The sequence below is a fragment of the Chlorocebus sabaeus genome, chromosome X (genome assembly GCF_047675955.1).
Source record: "Chlorocebus sabaeus isolate Y175 chromosome X, mChlSab1.0.hap1, whole genome shotgun sequence".
In the NCBI taxonomy this organism is placed as follows: Eukaryota; Metazoa; Chordata; class Mammalia; order Primates; family Cercopithecidae; genus Chlorocebus; species Chlorocebus sabaeus.
Genome location: NC_132933.1, coordinates 31808474 through 31823313, shown reverse-complemented (window position 1 = coordinate 31823313; position 14840 = coordinate 31808474). Strand labels below are relative to the sequence as shown.

At 37.4% G+C, this 14840-nt stretch overlaps 1 non-coding gene across 1 annotated transcript; it reads right to left on the bottom strand.

Moving 5' to 3' along the window:
• Window positions 1–13304: 13304 nt before the first annotated feature.
• On the bottom strand, window positions 13305–13468 carry LOC119621027 (U1 spliceosomal RNA). The gene has a single exon (XR_005237560.1). It is a non-coding gene; the product is annotated as a U1 spliceosomal RNA (small nuclear RNA).
• Window positions 13469–14840: the final 1372 nt, after the last annotated feature.

The following is a 14840-nucleotide window of genomic DNA, read 5'->3' as shown; positions in this document are numbered from 1 at the left end:
GACATGGATGCAGCTGGAAACCATCATTCTTAGCAAACTGTCACAAGAACAGAAAACCAAACACCGCATGTTCTCACTCGTAGGTGGGAACTGAACAATGAGATCACTTGGACTCGGGAAGGGGAACATCACACACCAGGGCCTATCATGGGGAGGGGGGAGGGGGGAGGGATTGCATTGGGAGTTATACCTGATGTAAATGACGAGTTGATGGGTGCAGCACACCAACATGGCACAAGTATACATATGTAGCAAACCTGCACGTTGTGCACATGTACCCTACAACTTGAAGTTTAATAATAATAAATAAATTAAAAAAAAAAAAAGAAAATCTCTTTACACTATTTTGAAACTTGAACTAGGGGAATGGTACTCTCAGAATTTTAATGGCATCATTTCATTTTCTTCTAGTTTCTAGTATTGCACTTGAGAACTTTGATGCTATTCTGCCTCTCATTCCTTTTAGGATCATCTTTTTTATATCCAGTGTTCTGAAATTTCACAATATTAGTAGACCTTTTCCCTGTCGTTTTGTTAATACTTTGTTGGATATTTCCTTTAGGTGACTAATGTCTTTTAAGTTTATCAAATATTTTCATTTTACTTATTTGGTAATTTTCAACCATTTTCTTAGTGTTTAAAAAATGTGAGGTAATTCTACTATATAGGATGTTATACTTCCTGAATTAATCTTTTAACTTAAAAGAATTTGATATTGCTCATTGTCCAATTTTTATTGTTTTTGTTTTCATTGTTATTTAAACTTCTAGGAAATATCCTTGACTTGACTTTTCTTCTAACATTTTTAACTTTTAAAATAGTGAGTTTATTTTTAAATTCCAGGAACTCTATTTTTCCATGACTTTTCTCCATTTTGTAACAACCTGTTCTGATTTCAAAGACAAGTTCTTCAGCTTTTGGAATCTTGGACTTAGACCACTGGTTTGCCAGGGGCTCTCGGGCCTTCTGCCACAGACTGAAGGCTGCACTATCGGCTTTCCTACTTTTGAGGTTTTGGGACTTGGGCTGACTTCCTTGCTCTTCATCTTGTAGATGGCCTCTTGTGGGACTTCACTTGTGATCGTGTGAGTCAATACTCCTTAATAAACTATCTTTCATATATACATGTATTCTATTAGTCCTGTCCCTCTAGAGAACCATGACTAGTACAGCTATTTAATGTCATTCTATGTAAAGAGGAATTAGAATATTAACTTATTAACATAAATATAAGAGCTCATCTTTATATTACAAAATGCCGATTTTAAGTGCAAATATAAGCATTTAAACCATATGTGAAATCACTAAAATTATACAATGTATATTTTTTAGCTCATAACTGCATACTCCAATAGTGAAAATGCTGCATAAACTGACTGAACTGTTTTGTTTCAGTTTTTCTACATATGCACCTTCTACAGACACTCTCTACCCATGACTTACTAATTTGTAGGAAGCAATAAGTGAAAAATAATATTATGTTGCTTTATCTTTTCCTTTCTTTCTTTCATAATTCTCAATGTATTTGGCTCACACAGAGAAGTAACACAAGCAGGATCCTGTGGTTATTTTCTATTCTCAGAATTCCTTTTTTTTTTTTTTTTTTGCTTTTGGGGTAAGTTCTGGTTGACACCAAAATCCTGGCCTCTACGGGCTATTAGCTCCCGTGTTTACTTAGACACAGGTGTAACACACTTACCTTATACTCACTTGGAGTCTTGCTGAAATGTCACACATCATGGATCCATTGGAATTTTGTACTCATAGATCAATCATTATAAATGCTACATGCAAATGAGGTGGCAGGGAACAGTAGGGGAAATACGTATTGCATATCTCATGCACATGCTCCATTGTCCCATGAGGTTTCAAGTATAAAACCCAAGTTCACAGGTATAATTAAAGACATCCAGACAACAGCAGCAGAAGCTTTACAGCAAATGTTTTGAGCACAAGACTGTGCAATTGCACATGTCACATACCCATGAAGTCTGTCCTGATTGCATGGGATTTTACACTTTTTGCTGTATTCTTTCTAACTTCAATTTAATGTCCAGTTTAATTATTTTTATTCTTGTTATTTAAAAAAAACCATATTTCAATCTATAGATTTTGAGTACAACATTAGCTGTACTCCATACATTTTGGTGTCTAATGGTCACAGTTTTTCTACCCTATAATTTTGATTTCCTATTTAACCTAAGAGTTACCTAGCAGTATAACTTTTGGTTCTATAATGATATATCTTACTCTATAAATATAAGTCTTTAGAAAATGTCACATAATTTATTTCCCTTAAATAAAATTTAAATCCAAGTCTATTGTGGATTGAATTGTGTCCTCTAAAAATATATGTTGAAGTCTTAACTCCTAATATCTGTGATTGTAACCTTATTTGGAAATAAGGTCTTTTCATGTGTAATCAAATTAAGGTGAAGTCCTACTGAATTAAGATGGGTCCTCATCCAGTGATTGTTGTGTTATGAAATAAAGAAGAAGGAGATTTGGACACTGAGACACGGGAAGGAAGGGCATGGGAAGATGGAGGCAGAAATGAAATTTATGCTACAACCAGCTAAGGAATGCCAAGGATTGCTAGCAACCACCAGAAGCTAGATGAGGCAAGGAAGGTATCTCCCATAGGACCCTCAGAGGAAGTATGCCCTGAAAACAACTTAATGTCAGATTTCTAGCCTCTAGAACTAGGAAAGGATTGATTTCTGTTGTTTTAAGCCACCCTATTGTTGCTAATTTGTTACGGAAGCTCTAGGAAACTAACGTAGATTTTGGTACCAAGAAATGGGATGCTGCTATGACAAATATTTAAAAATGTAGAAATGGCTTTGGATTTGGGTAGTGGGTAGAGACTGGAAAAAAATTGAGGTAGATGATAGAAATGCCTCTATATTTGCTGAAAATATGGAGGTTAAAATGCTTCTGATAAGTTCTCAATTGGAAATGAGAAACACGCTATTAGACCCTGGAAGAAAGGTAATCCTTGTTATAAAAAGGCAGAAAACATGACTGAATTGCCTTCTTCTGTTGGATGGAAAGTAAAACTCATAATTGATAAACTTGAATATTTACCTGAGGAAAAGTCCAAGTAGAAGGTGGAAGATGGGGTCTGGTTTCTTCTTGCTGCTTATAGTGAAATGTAAGAGGAAAGAGAAAATTGAGGGAAAAAGCAAGTAGAATTTGATGATTTAAACAATTTTCAGCCATTTATATTTCAAAAGCTGTTAAGACATGCTCTTTAGAGAACAACGATGTGGTGGAATAAATTTCTACTGGAAAGATTAGGCGTGTGACACCTGAATCCAATTAACCACCTCTGCAGAAAGCCAAGAAAAGAAATAGGGTTATCCAGGAAAGATCTGTGAAGAATGCTCGTGTCTAATAGCATGGGATCGTTTGACATACATGAAAGATGCACGTGGAATATTAGAATGTTATACCACTACATACACTGCCAGCTTGGACTGAAGGGAACAGAGATGGCATGAAATGAAGGAAGGCTGTGACCTCTGAAATACTGCATGAGGAAAACAGACTGATACAACTACTTGGCTGCAAACATCTCTCATCTTTCAAGAAAAGGGATAAATGACTCTGAGTGTGGTTCAGAGGTCAATGGATCTTATTCCCATTTACCACTGCTTGAGGGGATGGATTACCCCATTCTCTGTGATGTGTTTATTTCACATAATATGCCCATATCAAAACTTATCATGTACCCCATAAATACATGCACCTACTATGTACCCTCAAAAAAATGTTAAATTAATAAAAAGAAACAGAAAAAAAGGTCACTGGGGACAATGGAGCATCTGTAGACCCAGAGTCGGGAGTTTCAAACCACAGAGGATTATTCTCAGGTTGGGAAACTTATTGGAGTATGCCTTACTCAGTTTTATATTTCATAGGACCCATAATCCCTTTATTACTTTTGATTTCTCCCTTTTTTAGTGGGGAAATTTATCATATTTCTTTCCCACTGTTGTATTTTGGAAGCAGTTAACTTGTTTACACAGCCCCACAGTAAAAGAGGAAATTTACCCCAGGACAGACCACACCAAGTATATTACTAATACCTAATTTTGATGATTTAGAAAATGAGATTTAGGTCTTTCTGAATTGATAATATTTAGATGAGATTTGGGACTTAGAGTTTATGCTGGAATGGTTTAAGGCATTAAAGAAAGATAAAAATTTGTGTGGGAGTTAAGGGTTGACTGCTATGTGTTTAATTTTGCCCCTCCCTAAAAGGGATATACTCAAAGTTCTATTTTCCAGTTTCTGTGAGTGTGACCCTCTTTGGAAATAGGGCCTTTTGTAGATGTAATCCAGTTATGATGAGGTCAAGCAGGCACTCATCCAGTGAATGGTATCTTTATAAGATAATAGAGAGGAATATTGGACACTGAGACACAGAGGAGACACACGAGAAAGAAAGCAATGGGAAGATAGAGGGAGAGACTGGAGTTATACTACCACAAGCATGGAATGCCAAGGATTGCCAGCAACCATCCAAAGCTAGAAGAGGCACCTAAGAAATCATCCCTAGAGTTTTTAGAGGGAGCATGATTGTGCTGATACCTTGATTTCAGATTCCTGGAATGGTGAAATAACACATTCCTGTTGTTTAAAGCTACCTAGTTTGTAGTACTTTGATATGACAGCCCTAGGAAACTGATTTAAAATCCAAACCTGAATTTTGTTGAATTTAAGGGAGATTACAAATTCAATCTTAATCAGGGCTAATACTCCCAAATCCATCCTGAGTTACAAAAGATGCCAGCAATATATCAAATGAGACATTTGCAAAGGCCCTTCTGGAGTTTGGCTCATGCTACTGCTGCTTAATTGTTGAAATCTCTTTGATTCCATGTATATTGGTGGCTTTCTTGATTCAGTGCACTTTTTAAAACAGGATCCTTTTCCAAGTCTAAAAACCATTGCTTTAGATATCTTGCAATCTTCATAGTAGACAATGATTCATAAAACCACAAACTTCCCAGTCCTCCTGAGTCTAAGAAAGTCTTCACTCTCTCTAGTGCTTATCATGTCTTTTTTTAGGCTTTCTCTTTCTCTCTCTCTCTCTCTCTCTCTCTCTCTCTCTCTCTCTCTCTCTTTCTCCTCCTCTTCCACCTCCTCTTCCTTTCCCTGCCCCCCGATACTACTACTTCTTCCTCCTTCTTCCTCCTTTTGCTCCTCCTTCTTCCTCCTCCTTCTTTCTTCCTCCTCCTCTTCCTGTTCCTCTTTTCATTCTTCCTTCTTCCTTCTTCCCTCTTCCTGCTTCCCTCATTCTCCTTCTCCTTCTCCTTTCTTCTTTCTTCTCTTTCTCACTCTCCCTAGTACCTCTTCCTAAAGAATATTTAGAAAATCTATAGGCCGGGTGAAGTGGCTCATGCCTGTAATCCCAGCACTTTGGGAGGCTGAGGTGGGTAGATCACAACGTCAGGAGATCGAGACCATCCTGGCTAACACAGTGAAACCCCATCTCTACTAAAAATACAAAAATTTAGCCAGGCATGGTGGCACGTGCCCAGCTACTCAGGAGGATGAGGCAGGAGAGTCACTTGAACCCAGGAGGCAGAGGTTGCAGTGAGCCGAGAGCCGAGATCGCGTCACTGCACTCCAGCCTGGGCGACAGAGCAAGACTCTGTTTCAAAAAAAAAAAAAAAAAAAATCTATAATCTATATTGTCTTTAAGTGACTTGTATTTTGGATACATCAAACTTGTGTAAGAAAAAGGGAGCCAAGGCCTTACTAGCTTCTTAAAATAGAGGAAGAAAAAATATACAGAACAAGAATTCTTTCTTTTACTTTTTTAACAGCTACAAATATAAAACAGAGATTGGTATAATAACAGACTACCCTGTCATAGTTCCATTCATTTTTAAATTTTAAAACAATACCCCTACTTTCACATTTTTATTGCACTGTAGTTGAATAATATAACATATATGATTTTTTGCTTAATGAGAATTTATTTGTATTTATTAACGTCTTTGTGTGTTTCCATGTCAGCGATGTAATTGACAGAAAAATGTTAACACACACTTTAATGGTTATAGAGCATATTTGAAGAAAAAGGGTCCACAAGCTTACCAAGACATTTACACAAATAAGAAAATCAAACATTTTATGAAACAGAGCTAAAGGATTTTCATGTCCCTGAGTCACCATGATAATTTAGAGCTGCAAATGATACGGTCACATAGAGTAGAATTTATTCCAAGTGCAAGAATATTTTGCCTTAGCTCACCAACTTTCTAACTTGTTTGACTGTGTCCACTTTTACTCCCTTCCAATTCATTTCCATACTGGAGTTAGAGTTATCTTGTTAAAAGGAAAATACACTTATACCACCCTTATATATAGATCTTTTCCATTCTTTCCCATTACGCTTAGGATAAACTCTGAAATCCTCAACATTGCTTACAAATACCTCAGCTTTCAAGACACTGCCTACCTTTCCAGTTTCATTTCTTGTTCAAAATTCCTTGAGAATTCTCTTATTCATTATACCGTAAACATCTTCCTTTGTTATGGAATATGCAGTATTTCTCTCTTTCAATATTTCATACTTGCTGATTCTTCTACTGGTGTTCTTTTCATAATCTACTATCTTGATAGTTTTTACCTTTTTTCTTTTTGGGAAATTCTTTTGGATTCTTAGACTAGATTATATTATTTATATATTTAATTTCTACCTATGCCTCTCAATTTCTGTCCTCCCCAATTTTACCTGTTATTAACAGCTTGCATTAGTGAGGTACATATGTCAAAACTGATGAGACAATATTGATAAATTATTATTAACTAAAGTCCATAGGTTGCATTGGGGTTTACTCTTTGAGTTGTACATTCTATAGGTTTTGATAAATGTATGAGACATCACGTATTCACCATTACGGTATCATACAGAATGGTTTCACTATCCTGAAAGTCTCCTCTGTTCCACTTATTTTTTCCTTCCTCCTTCCCTCCCTGCAAATGCCTGGTAACAGCTGTTCTTTTTACTCTCTCTATAGTCTTGCTGTTTTCTGAATATCATGTAGTTGAAATAATATAGTATGTTTGCTTTTCAGGTTGACTTATTTCCTTTCGTAATATCCATTTAAGTTTCCTCCATGTCTTTTTGTGGCTTGTTAGCTCTTTTTGTCCCTGAATTATTTATTTTATGGATATACCACAGTTTATTTATCCATTCGACCATTGAAAGGCATCTTATTACTTGTAAGTTTTGGCAATTATAAATAAAGTGGCTATAAATATGCTAGTGCAGAACTTTATGTGGACATGAGCTTTTCAACTCATTTGGATATATGCCAAGGAGCATGACTGATATGGTAAAGACATGTTTTCTTTTTAAAGAAACTTCCAACCTGTCTTCCAAAATGACTACCATTTTGCATTCCCACCAGTAATAAATGCTACTTCATGTTGTTCCACATCATTGTCAGCGTTTGGTGTTGCCAATGCATTTGATTGTAGCCATTCTAACAGGTTTGTAATGATATCTCATTATTGTTTTAGTTTACAATTTACTAATGATTTATGATACTTAGTGTTATTGTATATACTTATTTGCCATTCGTATATAGTCTTTGGTGACATGTCTGTTCAGATTTTGCCCATTTTTAAATTAGATATTTGTTTTCTTACTGTTAAATTTTAAGTTATTTATATATTTTGTATAGCGGTCCTTTTTCAGTTATGTGTTTTACAAAGAATTTTTCGTAGTATGCAGGTAGTCTTTTCATTCTTTTTTTAAAATTATTTTTGAAACAGGGTCTCATTCTGTCCCCCAGGCTGGAGTGCAGTGGTGTAATCTTGGCTCACTGCAGTCTCAATCTCCCAGGCTCAAGGGAATCCTCCCACCTCAGCCTCTCCAGTCACTGGGACTACAGGCATGCATCACCATGCCCAGCTAATTTTTTTTTTTAATATATATTTTTAATAGACACGAGGTCTCACCATGTTGTCCAGGCTGTTCTCAAACTTCCAGTCTCAAGCCATCTGCCCACCTTGGCCTCCCAAAATGCTAAGATTACAGGCATAAGCCACCACACTGGACCTAATTTTTAATTTTTGTGAGCACATAGTAGGTGTTGAACATACCTCAACATAATAAAAGCTATGTATGACAGACCTACAGCTATTATCATACTGAATTGGGAAAAACTGAAAGCCATTTCTGTAATATCTGGAACACAACAAGGATGCCACTTTCACACACTGTTATTCAACACAGTAGTAGAATACTTAGCTAGGGGAATCAACAAGATAAAAAAATAAAATGCATCCAAATTGGAGTGGAAGAAGGCAAACTTTCTGTGTTTGCAGATGTTATGATTTTATATTTGGAAAACCCAAAGACTATTGGAACTGATAAATTAGTTTTATTCTTTTAAGGTGGCTTTCACAGAGCAGAAGTTTGTAATTTTAACTGTAAGTTCAACTTATCAGTGTTTTTTTTCATGGATCATGTTTAGGTGTTATATCTAAGAAGTTATTGTCACGATCACCTGGATTTTCTTCTGTGTTTTGTATTAGTCAGCTTTAGATACCATATAAAAATAGCAAACACTGGTTGGCTTAAGCAAGAGAAATTTGTATTCTCACAGTCTGGAAGCTAGAAGTGTAAATTCAGGGTACCAGCATGGTTGTGTTCCTTGTGATGGCTTTCTTCCTGGCTTGTAGATGGCACCTTCTTGCTGAGTCCTCATAAGATGGAGAAAGAGAGCAAGCTCTCTAGTGTCTCATCTTATAAGAACATTAATCCTAGCAGGACCCCACCATTATGTCCTCAATGAACTTTGATTACTTCCTTAACCCAAATATAGTTACATTGGATCCTTAACCCAAATATAGTCACATTAGATGTTAGGGCTATAACATATGAATTTGGGGAGAAACAGCTCATGTCATAACAATTATATACTAGAATTTTGAAAGTTTTTCATTTTACATTTAGGTTTATAATCCATCTGAGGTAATTTATTTAAAAAACTGTAAGGGCTAAAGGGAATGTGTCCTCTAGTTCTATGATTAGGTCTCAGTCTTTTAGTTAGCCTATGCCACTGGGCTATGACCTTCACAAGTTCTTCTCAAAGATTTTCCACCACTTAAGTGAAACAGGAAAGTTATTGGGAACCTTCCTGTCACACTTAAGAGGTGAAAAATACCCTAGACTTGGATATTTCCCTTAGTTAGAGTTCTGAACAATTCCAGTGAAATTGCTTAGTGTCTTTTTCTCCCTACCTTTGTTGACATGTAATTGACAAATAAAAATTATATACACACACACACACAATTTACAACATGATTGTTTGATATACACATACATTGTGAAATGACCACAATGAAATTAATTACCCATTCATTACCACACATAGTTACTATTGTTTCCTGTGTGTGTGTATGCATAGGGTAATGGCAGATAAGACCTACTCTCAGAGATAAGCAAGATGGCTGACTAGACACATCCAGGAGAAACATCTGCCACCAAGGGACTGGATCATTAGGAAGACCTGCACACTCTTAGAAGATTTTCAGAAGGAAGGCATTGAGAGTGAATGAAGGGAAGATGCAGATGCTGGGCTGAAGAGGAGGAAGCTGGGAATCCTACAAAGGTTTACGGCACACTGGGACTTACTCCTGGCCCCCAGCGACTCCTGTGGGAAGAGGTGAGTTAAACAGGCAAGGAGCAACCCACTCTCACCACGGCCTGTGGAATCCCAAGAGGAGGAGACCCCACAAGCACCATGGACACTTGAGTTGGCAGGGAGAGCTGCTTACAGAAGTGGAAGGTGCAGAACTCCAATCAGCGTGGGGACCAGAGGGTTTAGTGTAGGAGGATCTGTAGTGGAGCATAGCCCGGGATGCCCATGCCCCTAGGCTCGGCTTGCTCCCATAGGAGACCTTAGACATAGGGGAATTGTCAGACCTGAACTCTAGAGGGTGGTCTTGCCTGTGAAATGGGCCCGGTCAGACCAGAACACTCCTCTGTCGGCTGACCTCTCCAGCGTCCCCAGCGTGGTCGCGCCTGCTTGGAGCACAGCCTCGGGTGTCAAGGGGTGATAACTCCTGGGGACCCCACATCATAGCTGTTGCACTGGTGAACCACACCTGACCAGCAGAGAGCTCCAGCAGAGCGTCCCCTGTAGGATACGCACCAGCCCACTCACACCCTCCTCCAGCTCCAGCTTCCCTGGTGCTGCGATGCCTGCGTGCACTCGCCCAGGGCCACCCACCACATCACTTTGCTAGTGCGTGTGCGTGGGAACAGACCTTGGCTCCCCTTCTCCCCCAGCATGTGTGTGCAGGTGGGCCATGCTGTGCCACTGCTGCCAGCATGAGTGCACCCCATGCCCTCTAGCCCTGCCACACCACCATTGCCTTTGGAGCATTGCTGGGAGGAAAGTCTGCCAGCCCCGTTCCTGCCAGTGCCCGTCTCCTGCGCCAGCACTGCTGCCAGCACGCAATTAGCACAGGAACAGCTGCCCAAACTCCATCCTGATCAGCCACCACCGCCCATGTGAGTGTGCACAGAGGACACACACAGCCCTGTACCCACCAGCACCGTTGCCTCCATGTCAGCAGCACCACAAGCACGAAGGTACACACAATCTACGGCAGGAGCACCTCGCCACCCTGAGCCATGCTGCCACCACCTGCAACAAATGCCCACACAGAGGCCAGCACCCTGGCACCCACTAGCACCCTGTCGCAGCCAAGAATCATGGACCGCACTGTGCTGCCTCTGCTGCCGATCCTGGCATGCATAAATGAGGTTGGAGCCCGCTGCCGCTGCCCTTTGAAGAACTTTGGCTGGCACCACCCATCGGAGTGTTGTGACCAGTGGTCCAGAAGCACCTCAGCCCCTCCAGTGCAGCAAATTCCTAATCTCCAGGAGCCAGATAACAAAGCCAGGGACTGATACTTGCCCCTCAGAGTTATAGAACCCAGTCCAGGAGTCCTGAGCTGAGCCTTGGCCCCCTAAAATCTTCAGAAACAAAACCAGTTGACTGAACCCACCTTATACTAAAATCAAACAGTCAAGGTCATCAAATATGATAAAAGAAAACAATCCAAAAGACAGCAACTTCAAAAATTAAATGAATATCAGCCAGGAAAGGAAAGAAGAAACCAGCATATAACTCCAAAAGCCAGAGTATCTTCTTTCCTCTGAATTATCACATCACTTCTCCAGCAAGGGTTCTTAACCAGCTGAGATAGATGAAATGAAAGAAATAAAATTCAAAATATAGGTAGGAATGAAGATCATCAAGATTCATGAGAATGTTGGAACCCAATCCAAGGAAACTAAGAATCATAATAAAACAATACGGGAGCTGACAGACAAAATAGCCAGTATAGACAAGAATGTAACTGACCTGATAAAGCTGAAACACATGTTACAAGAATTTCATAATGCAATTGCAAGTATTATAAGCAGAACAAGCCAAGCTGAGGAAAAGATCTCAGAACTTGAAGATGGGCTTTCTGAAATAAGACAGTCAGACAAGAATAATAATTAAAAAAAGAATAAAATGAATGAACAAAAACCTCTGAGAAATACAGGATTATGTAGAGTCCAAATCTACAACTCATTGGCGTCCCTGAGAGAAGTGACAGAAATGGAACGAACTTGGAAGATCTATTTCAGGATATCATCCATGAGAACTTCCCCAACCTAGCCAAGGAGGCAGACATAAAAACAGATACACAGACCAAAGAAACAGAACAGAGCCCAGAAATAAACCCATGCATATATGGTCAACTAATCTTCAACAGTGGCACCAAGAAGACATAATGGGGAAAGGATAATCTCTTAAGTAAATGGTGCTGTGAAAACTAGTTATCCACATGTAAAAAAATGAAATTGGTCAATTTTCTTACACGTATACAAAATTAACTGAAAATGAATAAAAACTTAAATTGAAGACTTGAATCTGAAATAGTTTCTTTTGAGGTCAGGCCTTGGTAAGAACAGAATTCTCTAGGTGTATTACAAAATGGCTACCTATTATTTTTGCCCCTCCCTGCTGGAAGTATGAGGATATTTTTCTCTGATCTTCACAGTGAAAACATAGCAGGGCTTCTGGAATTAAAACTCATGAAAGTATGGGCCCCTTATTGTCGGTCTGGGCCCCTTTAGTGTTTTTAACCCTCACATTTGTCCACACAGTGCCTCCAGCATTTTATCACTTACGGTTTAAGATTTCTTGTTTTGGTTCTGGTTCCCATGGAGGTGTCTGCTCTTGGGCTTCTACTCCATTGAGTTTTGATTCTCACTATTTACCTGTCTGTTCCTCCAATTTGGGGAATAGCACTTTGCCTTGTGACTTCACTTCTAGATTAGCTCTAAGAAGAATTGTTGATTTTGTTGGACAAGATTTTTTTCTTGTTGTTAGGATGGAAGTGATGAATTGCACGCTCCTTACATGCCAATCTAAAAACTAAAGTCTCCATTGATTACTTTTCATTATGCAATTAATATGTAAACATATTTATTATATTAAAGATGAACATCTTACCAAATGGTAGTCTCCTCTGATAATCTCCCCTAAATCTTCGTCCCCATGTTCATTTCAAAGATAAGCATATGGGTTTGGTCTATAACCTTTCAAATCATTGTCAATGCATTAATATTTATATAACTGTATCCATGCAAAATATACAGGGCTATTTATTGTCATTTTTGTTTATTTTTACCTTCTCTCTTCTTTTAAACTTGTCAAAGTTTGTATTTTAATAGGTTTTTTGAAATCACTAAATTTTTTTTGTTCTATGGATGATACTTTTTTTCTCTCCTTGTCTTCAGCTTCCATATGTATTAATTTTTCAACTTGATCCATGTTCATTTCTCTGTACTCTTTCTAGTTTTATATTCCAATACTTAATTCATTATTTTTAATATTCATGTTCAAATACATTACTTTCTTAATATAACATTGACTATATCAGACAGGTACTGTTTTTATTGTTTACGTCTAAATACATTTAAAAATTCTTCTTCAATTTATCTTTGATGAAAGAGTATTTTAGAAGTGTATTCTTTTCGTTTTTAAGTTGTATAGAATTTATGGATAACCTTTTTAAAAATTATTGCTAAATTTTTGAATTGTAGTGTGTGGATATGGTTGGTACACTGTGATTATTTCTAATTTGTCAAGACATCCATGTGAATTTCTGCAAGTGTTCCAAATATGTTTTTTTACCTTACCTTCAAATCAAGAATGTTTTATTTTATTTTATTTTATTTTATTTTTTTTATTTTTTATTTTTTTTTACAGGGGAAAGCGCGAACGCAGTCCCCCACTACCACAAATTATGCAGTCGAGTTTCCCACATTTGGGGAAATCGCAGGGGTCAGCACATCCGGAGTGCAATGGATAAGCCTCGCCCTGGGAAAACCACCTTCGTGATCATGGTATCTCCCCTGCCAGGTAAGTATGAGAAGAATGTTTTATTTTAAATGCATTCATTCATGTGATTACTCAAATCCTCTATAAATTTATTTGATTTATTTAATTTATTGGTTTCTAAGAAATATCTGCTCATGTCTCTTACCATATTGCACACTTTTTCGAAGTCACCTTGAGAATAAATCAATATTTGCTTTCATTTAGTAAAAATATTTTGAGAATGTAAATAAATGTTTATGACTTTTATATATTTTATTTGATTTTTCTTTACCAACATATAATATCAAACTTTGTTTCTCTTAATGCTTTCTATGATAAAAACTATTTTGTCTACACCTGCTTTTATGTTTAACATTTACCTGGTACTTTAAAAAATTCATTTATTTTCCACATTTTTGTGTCATTTTAGTTAGGTGCCACACTTACGAAAAGCCATTCTTGAACTTTTTAGAAAATCAATTTGAAGATCTTTGACTTTTAATAGATGAGATGAACCAATTAGCATTTATCCAAATACTGTCTTATTTGGCTTTATTTCTGCCATTGTATTTTGTGCTTCCCTATAATAATTTTATTCCATTTTTACGTTGAGTGATCAAATTTATTTATATTATTTATGCTTTAAGGAGGTTCTATTTTGGTGTATTTTGAGGATGGGTTTCAAGATTTAGAACTAGTCTTAGCAGTTCTTATAGTGCTGGCTTGGTAGTGGTGAATTCTCTCAGCATTTTTGTTGTTGTTGTTGTTGTTGTTGTTGTTGTTTTCTTTCATTTATGAAGCTTAGTTTCACTGGATAGAAAATTCTTGGCAGATAATTGTTTTATTTAAGGACGCTAAAAATAGGACCCAAATTCCTTCTAGCTTATAGGGTTTCTGCTGATAAATCTGTTAATCTGATAGGTTTTCCTTTGTAGGTTTCCTAATGCATTTGCTTCACAGCGCTTAAGATTCTTTCCTTCATCTTGACTTTGAATAACCCAATGACTGTGTGCCTAGGTGATGATCTTTTTGTGATGAATTTCCCAGGTGTTCTGTGAGCTTCTTATATTTTGATGTCTAAATCTCTAACAAGGCCAGGGAAATTTTCTTCAATTCTTCCCTCAAATACGTTTTCCAACCTTTTAGATTTCTCTTCTTCCTCAGGAACACCAATTATTCTCAAGTTTGAACATTTAAGATAGTTCCAAACTTCCTGGAGGATTTGTTGACTTTTGAAAATTCTTTTTTCTTTGTCTTTGATGGATTTGGGTAATTGGAAAGCCTTGTCTTTGAGCTATGAAGTTCTTTGTCCTGATTGTTCTATTTTGTTTCTCAGACTTTCCAGTGAATTTTGCATTTCCCTAAGTGTGTCCTTGATTTCCAGAAGTTGTAATTGTTTTTTAATCTATGCTCTATTTCACT